Source organism: Siphateles boraxobius, unplaced genomic scaffold (genome assembly GCF_051911475.1).
Source record: "Siphateles boraxobius isolate OS27281-9 unplaced genomic scaffold, OSU_SipBor_1 25, whole genome shotgun sequence".
Lineage (NCBI taxonomy): Eukaryota > Metazoa > Chordata > Actinopteri > Cypriniformes > Leuciscidae > Siphateles > Siphateles boraxobius.
Genome location: NW_027508866.1, coordinates 100,783 through 115,601, shown reverse-complemented (window position 1 = coordinate 115,601; position 14,819 = coordinate 100,783). Strand labels below are relative to the sequence as shown.

At 40.1% G+C, this 14,819-nt stretch overlaps 1 long non-coding RNA gene across 1 annotated transcript; it reads left to right on the top strand.

The window, feature by feature from the left end:
• The first annotated feature begins 1,842 nt into the window (after positions 1 to 1,842).
• On the top strand, positions 1,843 to 3,044 carry LOC143749464 (uncharacterized). Its single transcript, XR_013206984.1, has 3 exons — positions 1,843 to 2,199; positions 2,291 to 2,579; positions 2,723 to 3,044. It is a non-coding gene; the product is annotated as an uncharacterized LOC143749464 (long non-coding RNA).
• Positions 3,045 to 14,819: the final 11,775 nt, after the last annotated feature.

The following is a 14,819-nucleotide window of genomic DNA, read 5'->3' as shown; positions in this document are numbered from 1 at the left end:
CAAAAAATAATACCCTAATAAAATTATTTACAGTGCCAAATTGGACACAATATTAACTTAAATCTTTAAACAATATAAATACAAGTAACATATGGTAATAATAAATAAACCAATATAAAATAAAAATTCACATTTACATAATATCAAATAAAACAATATTGTATCAAACAATGTAATAATACTGGAGATTAATAGAGATTACTACCAGGGTAATATAATCTCGACATGGCTACAGGTTCCCATGTTTTGTCTGCTTGAACCAGTCATGTAAGTTATCTGGTCGTTGTACTAGTTACGGCAGCGCTTTACCCACTGCGTCTTAGCTACGTACTACACAGCTTTGAGTAAACCTATGAAAGAGAACGTCTCTGGTTACTGGTGTAACCTATGTTCCCTGAATAGGGAACGAGACGCTGCGTTCGCTGCCAAGCGCCTCGCGCTGCCAACAAGCTTCCCTTTTTCGGCAGAGAAATCTGAGGAGCAGATGATGCGTGCGCTAATATAATATGACGACGTAAGAGCGTCGAGGCGGCGCCCGCGCCATCAGCTAATGGATTGGCATATTCTATATGGGCTTCAGACAATCGGCACACCCAGAGGGCATTCTAACGCTAATTTTACACGTGAAATGCAGCCAAACCTTGGAGCGTTTTGTCTTCGGCATCTTCATTAATCCCCTCGCTATCATCAGACGTTCCAGGAGTCTCCCGCATATTGATAACCGATCCCTGATGCCCGCAAATTAGTTAAAATCTCCCGGAATCTAGAGCGAGCGAGCAAGACTCTGCATGCGAGAAAGAACAGACTGTGCTCCAAACAGTATGGTGCGCGCACATGGAGAGGGAGAGAGCGAGATACCTTGCGTGTGTGCGCCTCATGACACAGAGAGTCAGGCACCAAAATTTTCGTTCTTATTCGGTCTGGTTACTACCGTTTACGTTGGAACCGGTTCCCTATTGGCACCGCGTTTCGGTACCCAACCCATATTGGTGTGTGACACAGAGCTTGTGTATGGAAACAGCACATCATCCATGTTAAGGCATTTCAGAGCTTTACATGAGACTGCACAGCCCCAGAATCCAAGCACACAAAGGAGGACTGTTGCTTTGTGATTTTTACTCATAATTGTGAATGCATTATCATGATTTCAATTAATATATGTATAACTTCTTTCATTATAGCATCTCACAAGCAAATGGTTGATGAGGCACTGGTCAACATGGTCATAAAAGACTCGCAGCCATTTACAGTGGTTAAGGATGAGGGTTTCAGGGGCTCATCCATGTCCTTGATCCTTCCTATATAATCCCAACCAGACAGGTGAGTATAGCAATTTTGATGTATAATCTATATTATATATCTTTATCTATAATAATATAATTTTCCTATAAATGTTTTGTGAACTCAAAAGGCTTTAAAGAAAATGGTGGCTTCAAAATATGAAGAAGAAAAGAGGAAGGTCAGGGCCAACATGGAAAAAGCAACTGCTGTGTGTTTAACATCGAATATGTGGACTTCTATCAACACGGATGCATATCTTGCAATAACCTGCCATTACATTGATGACAGGTATAAGCTGAACACAGTGTTGTTGGATTCTCAAACAGGCACACAGTGGAAAATATGGCTCTGGTGAAAAAGAGTGTCATGATGGAGTGGGCAATCAAGGGCAAAGTGAAGTGTCTTGTCACAGATGGAGCTGCAAATGTGATTGCTTGTGCAAGAATTCTGCAAGTGAGACTTTCAGTTTTGCATTGCACATGCACTTAACACCATGCTTAAAAAGTATTTTGATCAGGTACCAGCTCTGTGTGACATTCGGAACACAGCTAAAAAAGTGGTCACCTATTTTCGAAGCACCACCTCTGCCAAAGAAATGTTGACCCAGGTGCAGCAAGTGATGAACAGGCCAGTTCTTAAACTAGTGAATGAAGTGGAAACACGATGGAACAGCACTTTTCACATGCTTCAACGGCTGCATGAGGAGAGGCAAACTGTGGGAGCATCCCTTGCCTCACTTAAAACTGATTTAGCTCCACTTCATGCACAGGACTATGAAGCCATACAACAAATTCTGTGTGTTCTCGCCCCATTCCACCTGGACACAGTAGAGCTGTCTGAGGAATGACGAGTGTCTGGCTCCAAAGTAATTCCTTTGCTAAAAATTATTCATCATTCATTACAGGTTGAACAAATTAGGTATTTTATTTTTATTGTTATGTAGAATACTCATTAGCAAATTTTGATGCCTTTTTCATTTAAAACTAGTAAATCGTTTTGTATTTCATAGGTTAATCATGGAAATCACAAAGGAACTAACTGAAAACCTCATCAGGCATCTGAGGGAACATAACTGGAATATGGAGTTGCTCAGCATAATGACCATGGCAACTCTGCTGGACCCAAGGTTTAAAAAGTTGGGTTTCCTTAAACAAACTAAAAAGACAGAGGCTGTCAAACGGCTAAAAGCAGAATGTGGTAATGTCATCAGGGTCGAAGATGAAAGACCATCCATCCATCATCAAGCACTCAGTCAACAGAAGCACCATCATCAACCCAACAGCACACACCAAGCTCAAGTAGCCTATTTATTTATTATTATTTTATTTGTAATTATTGTATTTTATAATTGTTGACCGTTGATGTGTCTTATATTCATATATACATATATGTACACTCACTACCAATCAATTTTTTTTTTGTCTCTCCTCACACTTCTGAGTTGGAAACCTTTGTCTTCTGTTGGACAGTGCTGTACACCAGCACAAACAAAGTTCAAATGCCACTTCGGATGCGATCATAGAAGTGGATAAATACCTTACAGAGAAAAAACATACAAACAACTGAAGATCCACTTGAATACTGGAGAATGCAGAAACATGTCTACCCCCATCTATATACATTGGCATTACAGTTTCTGTGTCCCCAGGCCTCCTCTGTGCCATGTGAAAGAGTGTTCTCTAAGGCTGGGGAAGTACTGTCTAAGTGGAGAAATAGACTGTGAAACAGCTTTTATTTCTTAATAAAAATAATTAAGAACTTTATCACCTTTCTTTCATTCCTACAGTTAAATAAGCACAGATGAAAATAAGCACTGATTAAATAACAGATGATCCTATCACAAAATGTCCTTATTCACTCTGTCTGTGTGTGTGTGTGTGTGTGTGTGTGTGTGTGTGTGTGTGTGTGTGTGTGTGTGTGTGTGTGTGTGTGTGTGTGTGTGTGTGTGTGTGTGTGTGTGTGTGTGTGTGTGTGTGGAGAGAGAGATAGTAGGCCTACATTAGATCTTATTGAATCATACAAGTTAATTTCTATATTTTACTGTCACACTTTAGTGGGTAAAGAAAGTTATTTAATGGACAAATCAAACACAAATGTGTAAGGCTTTTATTTGTACACATAACATTGAAACTATGGAGTGTGTTGTGGTTGCTTCATCTGACACAGCTTCTTACAAAGGCTTCTAAGCACTAGGGATGGCTGACGCGAAACAGTCGTTCCGAAGCTTTGCGAGATCCCGAAGCGCAGATGTTTCGAAACACTGATTCGAAGCGTGATTCAAAACACCCATGTCACGTGACTATGGCCAAACGAAGCCTCGAAGTGTTTCACTAAATGTTTCATCAGGTGTGATCCGCCGAATCAGCGTTTGATTGACACGGTCGGAAACAGACCACACAATCGCACATCTGTATAAAAGTGAAATCAATGCATATTGACCTCGTGGGTTTTTGTGAGAGGAGTTTGATTTTGAGATAGTGGATTTTTGGTGATATAGTGACATTTATAGTGCGATTTGTTTAGTTATATTTAGGCTTATGTGGCAGTATGAGTTAGTCCAATGAGCTGCGTTCCTTGGGTCACTCCCCGTGTGAAGCTCCGCCCTATAAATGGCGCGTAATCCCTCTGACACCCTCTCTTGCTCATCGGTGACAGGAAGTTGGTTGTGCTTCCTGGTCTCGCTCTCCGTGGGCGGTGTTGTGCTGCGCTAACAGGTAGGGTAGCAGCTTTGCTGTCTCCGTGCGAACATTGTTTCCTACCGTCTTGCTTACTGGTACTATGTGGTTACTTGCGTTCGTAGATCTCCGGTCGGATGGACGAACTTTCATCTCGTCGTTCAATTCATTGAACCACTGAACACACTGCATTATCAGTGCCGTGGGCACTCGTCGAGCTTTCTCCCTCGGGTATGTCTGAATGATGGGTATGTATCTCAGATGATGTGGGATTTATATCTGGTTTCTTATTAATTGGGGGTTAATAGTAATTTTTCTTTGTGTAGCTAACAAGAATGAGGCCAGTTTAACCGGAGATCATCAATAGCGGCACAGGATCGATTCGCTGTCTGCTGTTTTGCTTTGTGGTGTTCTGTCTGCTGTTTTGTTTTGTTTTGCTTTTGCCGTTTCGCTTGCGGCTATATCGTGGATTTTTGCCCAGTCAAGGTGCTGTTTTGTATACATTTCTGTGTTTTATCTATATCTCCGTCTAGCATATGGGCCACTTTGCCCAAGCCACTGCCTTGTTTGTGTAAATAGCGTACCAGCGGGTGGAGTAGATCGCTGTACGCTCGTCTTGCTATCACGGCCACTGGGTAGTTACGGCTGTCTGGCCAAAAGTGTGTGGCATTTGTTCCATAAGTGCTATTGTTTTTATGACATGTGAATAGCTCAAGGGGTTGGGGCTTTATATTATAATTTTGCTGATTTGAGTAGTTTGTTTTCTGGGTTTGTTTTCTTTTGGTTTGTTTGTTTTTGATTCCAATTTAGATTAAAATTGTTATTTCATTTGATTTCTTTTTTCTTTTTCTTGATCTTCTGGGTTTGTGTGTATATATATTTATATATATAGTTTTCTTTATACTGCCGTATTATAACCATTGTTGGTTTTGGCAGTCATTTTGTACCTTGCGTTAAGTTTATTTATTTATTTTTGATTTTCTTTGATTTATTGAATTAAGGAGCATTTGTTTGTTTATTTTCTTGTGATATTTCTACTGCCTCTTTAGAGCCATTGTTGGTTTCGGCAGTTATTGTTTATATTTTGTGAAGTTCGTCTTTATTTTTATTTTCTTTGCTTACTGAATTGAGAAACGTTTATTGTGATAAGGAAAATTGTTTTTTTTATTTCTGTATTTTCTTTTTGGTGAATCTTTGTTGAAAGAGTGTGTTTGTGTGTGTTCTTCTTTTTTTTCTTTTTTTGTTACAGTAGCTGAGAGCCGGTGGTGGTATTGGTGTCTGGGTGGCATTGTCCCCGTTTGGAGTGCTGTGGACTTCCCTGTTTGCACTTGTGTGCATTGGTGTTTATTGGGGTGTGTTTGTGTGTGTTTACTGGGGGGGGGTTTCCTGGGATCTTTTACGACCCTTTTGAATCCTTTGCCGCCATCGGTAAGCCTCAGCAATTTTGTTTCTTTTCTTTCTTTTCTTTCTTTTTCTTTTTTGCTTTTGTGTTCTCTTCCCTGAGAGAGGATTGTTTTAAACTGTTAAATTATTTGTATTAATAAAAGTTGTGCCTTCAGAATTGAACATGGTCTTTGGCTCTATTGTACACGTACCTGTGTGTCTTTAGCTGTTGGATTTATAGATCCTGAGTAGAAAAATCATTCTCTGGGCGAAATTCCCAGGGTGGCGTAGTCGGTGTTTAGTCTGTCCTGGTATAGAGCGCCACACTTACATTTAAATGTACACAACACATTGACTGATAGGCTAGAGACACAGAGTATACATATAGTGACACATTAATAGATACATAGATATAAATATATATAGACAGCTAGATTAATAGATAGATAGTTAGATAGATAGATAGATACATATATAGAGAGATTAAAGATAGCCTACATATATAAATAGATAGATTATAGATACATATCTAAATGATAGATTGTAGATACATATATCTAATTACATAGATAGATTAGAGATACATATCTAGATAGATTTGGATAGATAGATAAAATGGAGGCTCCCCAGAAGAGATGCCGTACATCTGTGGTGTGGGAGCATTTCCATTTAGAAACCCCAAATAAAGTGAGATGTGTGTATTGTGATCGGCAGCTCGCCTACTGCAACAATACATCATCCATGATGCGCCATATGAGGAGCACTCATCATGCCATTTTGCAGGGTGCAGAGGATGGCATTCCCCCTGTACCTAGGCCTGCTACTGACACTGCTGGGCCATCTAAGCAAGGTATGCATAGATGTATCCATCACCATCATCAACATCATCACCATCACCATCAACACCAGTAGAAACACAGGGCATTTTATGGGAACTTTTTGATACTCGTATCCATCAAACCCAGATGATACACAATTCTACAGCTGATGCCACAGTAGAAGTGAAAAAATACATCAACGATGCGTATTTGCCCAGAACTCATGATCCACTAATTTACTTGAAAGAGAGAGCAGTAATCTTTCCTCATTTGTATGTCCTAGCTAAAAAATATCTTTGCATGCCAGCAACAAGTGTCCCTTGTGAGAGGATTTTTTCAAAGGCTGGAGAAATTATCTGTAAAAAAAGAAGTAGGCGAAGTCCTTCCACAGCGGAAAAATTAATATTTTTGAATAAAAATATGTAAAAAAGTGAGACATTGTGGCTTGATTTATTTTATTAATATTCATTTTGCAGGACCAAAATAACATTATGCACAGGGAGGAGCCTATAGGTTACAAGATTCACATATTAGAAAAGTACAATAATAAAAAAAAAAGGTTGTTTCAGATCAACACCTGCAAGTGACCACTATGTGTCACCGTTGAGACGGGTGTCGGATTGATTCGAAGCCTCCAAATATGGACCATTTGGTTCAACTGTTTCATTGCTTCACGAAGCCTCGATCTGCCCATCACTACTAAGCACTAGATGGCGCTGTTCTCTGCACTCTCGAAGCTTTGAATCTTTTCCCGGAACAGTCAGGAGAAAGCCTCATTGCTTCATGAGGCTTCATTTCCCCATCCCTAGAAGACTCAGAGTCATAAGGCTCCAATACAAACGTTTACTTCTAACAAAAACTCAAACTGGTACAGGCAGGCAAACAGGCAGAGGGTACACACACAATATACATAGACGAGAACCGACCAGACTGGCTGAACAGAAGCAAACTAAATACAGATACAAATCAAACATAACAAGGTGATCACAGGTGACACAGATGAAGAAGATGATGTACAGGTGGGTAATTGAGGGAGTGAGTTAAGGTGTGGAGACAAGGAGCATTCTGGGAAGTGTAGTGAAGACAGAGTGGTGCAGACGATGAATGTGACACTATTAAGCGGTTAAAGAGTTTAAAACAGACATTTTTAAACAGCCATACATTTAAGCGAGTTAGTGTGTCAATGTGTGTGCACATAGTATACATTTTGCATAATAATTTTGTCGACTTTACTCACCTTTAATGGGGAAGTCATATGAAGCGGTTATTTTGATTAAATGAGGTGTTAAAAAAAAAATTGAAATCGCCGCTTCTTGCATTGCGAGCAGGACTTCTTCTTCTTCTTCTTCTTTTTCTTCTGATTAACAATTATAATAGTAATAATACACTTTAAAAATATATATTCTGATTGTAATAGGTTTCATCATGGCAATAACAACATAAAGATAATTAATTGCATTAATTGTTGAGCAGTTTAACAAAAATGTGTGATCTGATCTCAACCTCTTGTCTTCTGGCTAACTGGTAAACAATCTCTCTCTCTCTCTCTCTCTCTCTCTCTCTCTGTGTGTGTGTGTGTGTGTGTGTGTGTGTGTGTGTGTGTGTGTGTGTGTGTGTGTGTGTGTGTGTGTGTGTGTGTGTGTGTGTGTGTGTGTGTGTGTGTGTGTGTGTGTGTTCATTAATAATTATGAACAGTAATAATAATGATAACAACAACAATAATAATACGCAAATAAACTGTACATCTGAAACTGTACTACAGCTTATTGTGGCATCACAGCACTTTTGGGTTCCTTCGGATGCTGGCTTTTAAAAAAGAGATCTTCCAGGAACCACCTATATGTTACAAGTCTTACAAGAACCCTTTCATAGAATATGAGTTCCTCTAACTTCCCCCAAAGCACTTTGACGTCTCACGGTAATGAAAAGGTGCCTCCAGAACCTCAGAACTGAATACAAAGTGCTTAAAGGATCTCAAAAGTTCCTGCAATAACTGCAAAGACAATGGTTCAACCAGTAACCCTACTATAGGAGAAAGAGCTCTGAGGCACCTAAATTACATTTTGAAGTTCCTTGAGTATCCGAAAGGATATTTGAGGCACCTTTAGTTCTTACAGTGCACAATGAATCCCTGAAGTGTCTGCAGAGATTGTGCCAACTAGACTTTCCCCTGTGAAGGCCTCATTGACACGACAGCCATCAGCACTGGTCCTCAACAAACCCATCTCCACACCGGCGTGATGATCAACCAGATGGAACTGGATACAGTTCTGAATGTTCCAATCCAATCTGACTTCTGACCTGTAATGCTGCCTGAATCATAACCATACACTGTTCTTTCGTTGGCCAGAGGAGAACTTTTACGACACATTTAACAAAATGCAGCATCCCATTCAACATAATATTCCAGCCACTCTCTATTTTTGAACCAAGAGCTACTAAATGAACAGTTTCCAATGCCACTAAATTATCGACTGGGGTATTTTTAAGGGCTCTTCATCACCCATGTACTCTGCTGCTGCTGCTGTCATTGGCAGGCGCTGTCGTTTGAATGTCTTGGGTTGTGGAGGTTTGCCCTTTCTTACGCCAATTTATTTTGTCCATAAGGATAATTATTCATACGGTAGTGCAATATGGACAGTGAATATTTTTCAGCTAAAGAATTTCCTGAGCGGGACACACAAACAAGTGGGCAATTAAAGAGATAGCTTCACCTATGTGCATCACGATCGCAAAAGGACACAACCAAACAAAGGCATTAAACATGGAAGGATAACATTTTTATGGTCCTAAAAATGTCATTAATCTCATAAAAACCCTCCCTGGTAATCAGCGTCACCCCGTCCCTTAATTCACCGCCCGTCGCCGGGTTTCGCGACTGGAGTGGGTGTGATTGGAGAGGAGGGGTGCTGAAGAGGAGAATTGGCGGTGTGTGATGAGGCACACCTGAAGATAATAAGCCTCATCCCTCCCACTGTTAAATCCTGAGCGCGCCTCTCCTCGAGAGACCAGTCTCTATCCCCGTGCATACAGGCTGGTGTCCTCGTGGATCCAGGAAGGGAGCGCAGAGGGATTCCCGTTCCACCGGAGATGTAAGTTGCCGGAACCGCGGTCCGGAATGTAGAATCATGCGTGATGCCGCTGACAGGCTAGGATGCCGGGCTGCTATTCTCATTGAGTTGTCATGGCTAAAGAGGACAAGCCGTGATGCAAATGCCGAAGCTCCTCGCTCCTCAGACCGGAGAGAGAGAGAGAGAGAGAGAGAGAGAGAGAGAGAGAGAGAGAGAGAGAGAGAGATAGAGAGAGAGAGAGAGAGAAGCGCCATGCACCTGGACCCTTCCCATCTCTTCACTACCCGTCCCTCACGACTCCCTGGCACAACTAGGACACCATATCCCCTTTTTGTTTTAACACTTTATTTCCCCATTTTTGGACATTTTATGTTAATAAATGCCACTCCGAGGCCTGACGCCACTCCCACTGTATCTGTCGTTTGCTCCTCCCGCCACAATAAATTAATAATACAGTTTGGCCTTTTATACGTTTCTGCGTACGTTTATACATTTTTGATTCACACTTGTTTATTTCTTTATATTACACATGATAAAAATAGTCTTGAAGTCAAAACCCGGTGGAGACAAAATAATATTTGAATACGATGAAACTAAAACTTTGTCAGACAGCACCCACAGAAGCTGGTTAACATGCTCTTTGCTGACATGGTTGAAGTTAATGGGTAAGAATTTTTATGTAAATTATGGATTATGAATAGGGTCCGAGTTGTTATTTTTTCTAAGTTACTTTTTAAACTGATTTATGTTGAAAGGTTGTCTTACATTCCCCCAATTGTCTTTGTTTACCAATGCCCACAAGAACTCCTCCACAAATTGTGCAGACTAAGTATGCAAAACGAATCGTTACTTTGTTTCATACTCTAATAACATGAGTGTTCACTTAATGACTGAAGCTGTCATTCACTTCAGTTGCAGCGCGCAAATGCTGTGCTCAACACTGTAAATTGCATTGTAATTAGAAACCTTTGACGTTCTTTAGACTGCAGAACGTGAATACAAATAAGCACAGGACCTTTTGAAAGCAGCTGCCTATCAGTGGTTACTGAGTTGAGTCAAAATAGTCTTGGCTATTGGACCCACAGTCCGCCTGCGCCTATTGATTCCCGACCCGCACCCCAAATGACCACGTAAATATTATTCCACCCGTAACATCAAATATTAGCTGTTCACCCAGCTAGATTCCTGAACACCCCTGACCTTGTTGAAATATAGAGTGGTGCAGGTATGATGTCACTTTGTAGGCCAATCGGCAGTTAGTATCATACTGGTTCCCTCAAGAAAAACCCAATAGAATTTTCCCATAGGTATTATTGGGATTTTTCGTGATTATAGCTTTTGGATAATCGCTAAAAACAAGCTCTGTTATCAACAAGTTTATGATACTTAAATGTTTTGTCCATCTAGATCATTTTCAGATGAACACAACTTTTATGAACTTTGAAGCCTTACCTGTTAGGCTAATGGTATTTAATCTCCTCGACAGCCTCTGTAGTATGGCTGAAAAAGTCACATCTTCATCAAGCAGTAATTTGACATGAACCAATCACTGAATAGATTTCCTCATTTAAGAATATTCTCAGATACATTCGCATTGAATTAATCATTTTCAGGAGAATATACATTATGATGTTCACATTGGAAATGAAAGATGAACAACTTTTGCAACATGTCTTAGTTACAAATATTATACTCCATATTTATGTTTACATAATATAGTGTTATTTTTTATTTAATTTATGTCAATTATATGAAAAGTGAACAGCATGCGTAGGATAGGATCATAAGATGGGTCAGACACGATTTTGACCACTTTATTAAGTTTTGTTTGGTAGAAAGCCTTTCTTTAAATTAAATTTCGTTTTGTATAAATTGTACCTTAATTTTAATCACTGTTTCATTAACTAATTGCCTGGAATTAATAAATAAGAAGCAAATTTAGCAGACATATAATCAGGAGGACGTGGAAGCGCCGGAGCGATCTCTTGCGCATGAACTGGAGCTCGTCTCATAAATGAACCTATACTCGCCGTAGGCTAGGCCTAAATGTCTACTTTTAAACAAAATTCAAAATGAAATGATAAAATTTTAGGCTACAGTAGCCTAGTCAGGTAACGTCAGGTTTGCCGATGTGCGTTAGGTTATTATTTATATTTATCCCTGTGCGCCGATCGGAGACGGAGTTCACTGCTGATATTCTGGGGATACAACATAGCCAGTAGGCTATACTAGGGACTTCAGCCTTTAAATATCTTTGCTGCATTGGATCAGTCTCCTTTCTAGAACAGCCAAGAGCTTTCTAGCCTCGCGGCAGCAGCGCCTCGCATTGCTCATAGACCTTAAAACAGTCAGCGCCGCGGATGCGGTTTCGAAAATTGATCAAAAAACGTTGGTGCGGGTGGATGGCGGACAGTTGATGAGTTTTGTGATGCGGTTGCGAATGAAATAATAATAGCCCATCCGCGCATCTCTAATACGAATGGAAAGTTATTATTTGTCATGGAACTTTGCGCTCCTCAACTCGCGAAAGGTCGGATTTGCTCCATCTGTTGATGATAAAGGGGGTGGCCAGCAATATTGTTATGTTTAAGGACATTATGGAATTAAGATAATGTCTGTACTATGTTATGATTGTACTGTACAATTAAATACAATCGTTGCTAAGTCTGCCGTCTGCACACTTTACCTCAGAGCATCTGTTAACTGAATGAATTGAAAATATCACCTGAAAATCAGAGCCGTTAAATATAGGGGTGTCATGATTCTCCAAATCCTCGATTCGATTACATTTTCGATTCTAAGGTCACGGTTAGATTCGATTCTCGATTTTTTTTTTTTAAGCACAGGTTGCTGTTGCTCCTAAAAAGCTGACATCAGTTCATCGCAATCTCACACATCTCTGTTATTATCAGTGAAGCTGACTGCACAATGAATCTTTCATAATATATAGCCTACACTTTGTTTGTTATAATTAGAGGATTTGCCAGCTTACAGAATTCAGCACTGAACAAAAAGTCCGTTTTGAGTGGTGAGGAGAGTCTATCTTAAATGCTTCTGATTGGTCATTGCATTCAAGAAATCTACACATATGTCTGTGATTGGCTAAATCGCTCAACGCTGCAAACATGTTATAAATAGAAACTCTGGCCTGTAAATCGTTTCTATTTTGTTTTAGTTGTTCTTGTTGCTTTTCTGCAACAGATGAAAAAAATGTATTAGTTTTTATATGTTTTATTTATAGATATTTCTAGTTTGCGGGAGTCCCGCGAATCTTTTTATTCTCCCGCACACAGGGGTGCATTACTAAAATGTATTACCGCCCGCGCTGGCACTCGGCCATCAAATCTAGTCCCGCGCCGCACTCTATTGCGTTGGGAGTGCACGTCTATAGATCAAGAGCCCGGCCCGAGGATAGTGACGGGAAATATTGGCCAAGTTCGGGCTCGGGCATAGAATCCAAGTTAGAGGACTCAAAGCCTTTCAACACGTGTGTTTTTTCCCGCGCCGTTATGAGTCGTTCATGAACGATCCGTTCATTGCCTCTGTCACACGACAAATGAACAAAAGACTTGGAAGGTCAAGTATTAATGTTCCCTGTAAATTACTTTTGACTGCATTATAATGATTTCTTAATTCAGAATATGATCAAGATTACGTTGGATGTGTTCGGGGAATTTGCCTGTTAAAAGTAGGCTATAACATTTAAAGCCCCTGAAATGACTAGAAAAAAGATTAGTTAATTTTGATGAACGAGATTGAACAATAGAGTCAGTAAAACGATCCGAACTTTCCATCACGGGCGCGACATGGGCGCGTGGCAGTATCGACGATTCCATTTTTTATTTCGATTTTTGAGTATGTGAATTAATTTCGATCGATTTCGATTCGAAATCGTGACACCCTTAGTTAAATATGAAATACGATAATATCAGCAATTTTCATTCAAGCAGCTGATTTCTGTAAATGAATGTAAAACTAAATATATTTTGCAGCACAGGGTGAAGTCAGTATATAAATTAATTACGATTTGAGACAAATAAATGTACATTTAATATAAAACGTAAATGTAAATGGGGCTCTGTGGCGCTGCAGGGTTTTGAACAAGGTCCTGAGCCGTAGCTGGGTGCCGCGGACAGACGCCGTATGGCGCCGCCGGTTTGTGTACACTCATAGAGAAAAATGTGTTCAAATTTTAAAGACATGGCGCTGCGCGACGCTACGCTTCTCGTCCGGTGTGCGACCCCCTTTAAGTTTTGTTTCGAAAACCTTGAATCCATGTAAGACACAATATCATTAGACATAATCCATGTCATTAGACACAATGTGAACACATGTGCAGGCCAATGTTTTTTTTTTTGTGTTTTTTTTGCGGTGATGACGGTGACGAGCTCAGACCCGCGGTTGGAGTCACGTGACCGCGGTATTGCGGTAACCGTCCCAGCCCTACTCTGCAGTCCCATTTAGCCAATTGTTAGGGACCGTTCGGTATTTATGGAATGGACCACTGGAGGAAAATAGGGGAGGGTCATGTCTTTTTATTCTTTGTTGAGGGGAGGGTCATCCAACTTTTTTTAGTCTAGGGGGAGGGTCACCCAACTTTTGTATTCATGAAAACAGCAACATTTCAAAGTGGCTTGTTTGGTGCATATTTTTCCATGTAGCTTCATGTAGCTCTCTCAGTCTTTGCCCCCCATCGCTAGCAGATGGGTCTGACCCAACAAAAATCAGACGCGAAAGATAAAGTCCAGTTTTGCGGTGTTTGAATCTGGCATACTGGCTCAGAAAAAGTGCTTCATGTCAGAACAGAACGCCAATTAAATGTTTACCCGGCAAAGAACTAGCAAATAATTAACTTTTGTGATTGCAAATAAGTGCAGTATCCTGTGAGTCTAACTCTACCGCTGCATTAAAATGTGATGTGAATGTACGTCAAGTTTTACAGTATTGGGACTTCCTTGTTTATACTTTCGCCTGGTTCGCAGCGCGAGCCTCCGCTGCCTGCGCCCGCACCTCCCCAAACGGACGAGGCTTTTATAATCGATGTCCTCGCCGTTGAACTATTCTTTGAAACAACAGGAGGCTACTTGGAGTAATTGCCCTCTAAACCACCATGAATCAGCGGTGATAAGAAGTAAGGTACACATGTGAATGTTTATTTTAGTACACTTCATCAAAACCACACTACAAAAAAATCGTGTAAAGCAGTAAACCTTGAGATTATTACTTGTTACATTAGAACAAAATAAATGAATTTGAGAACATAGCCTATACAACTAAATTAACAATAACTTTGACTAAATATTTCACAATTTTTTTTCATTTAGTTTCTAGAACTTTTTTTATAAAACATGGACCATAATTAAAAGGGCTTATGTATGCTATTGTAGGCTCATTTTGTAAATGCCAGATTCAATAGGGAGGCGAAGGGAGAATCAAGTCTATTTTGACTAAAGATCTCAAAACTCCTCTGGTAGCCCCTTAAATAAAAAACGAACAGTCCCTTCGCAACTGCCTTTTTCAAGACATTTAACAGCTTAAAAAAATCACTATTGGGGTAATACTGATGTATTTTATGTCATAGAATAAAACGG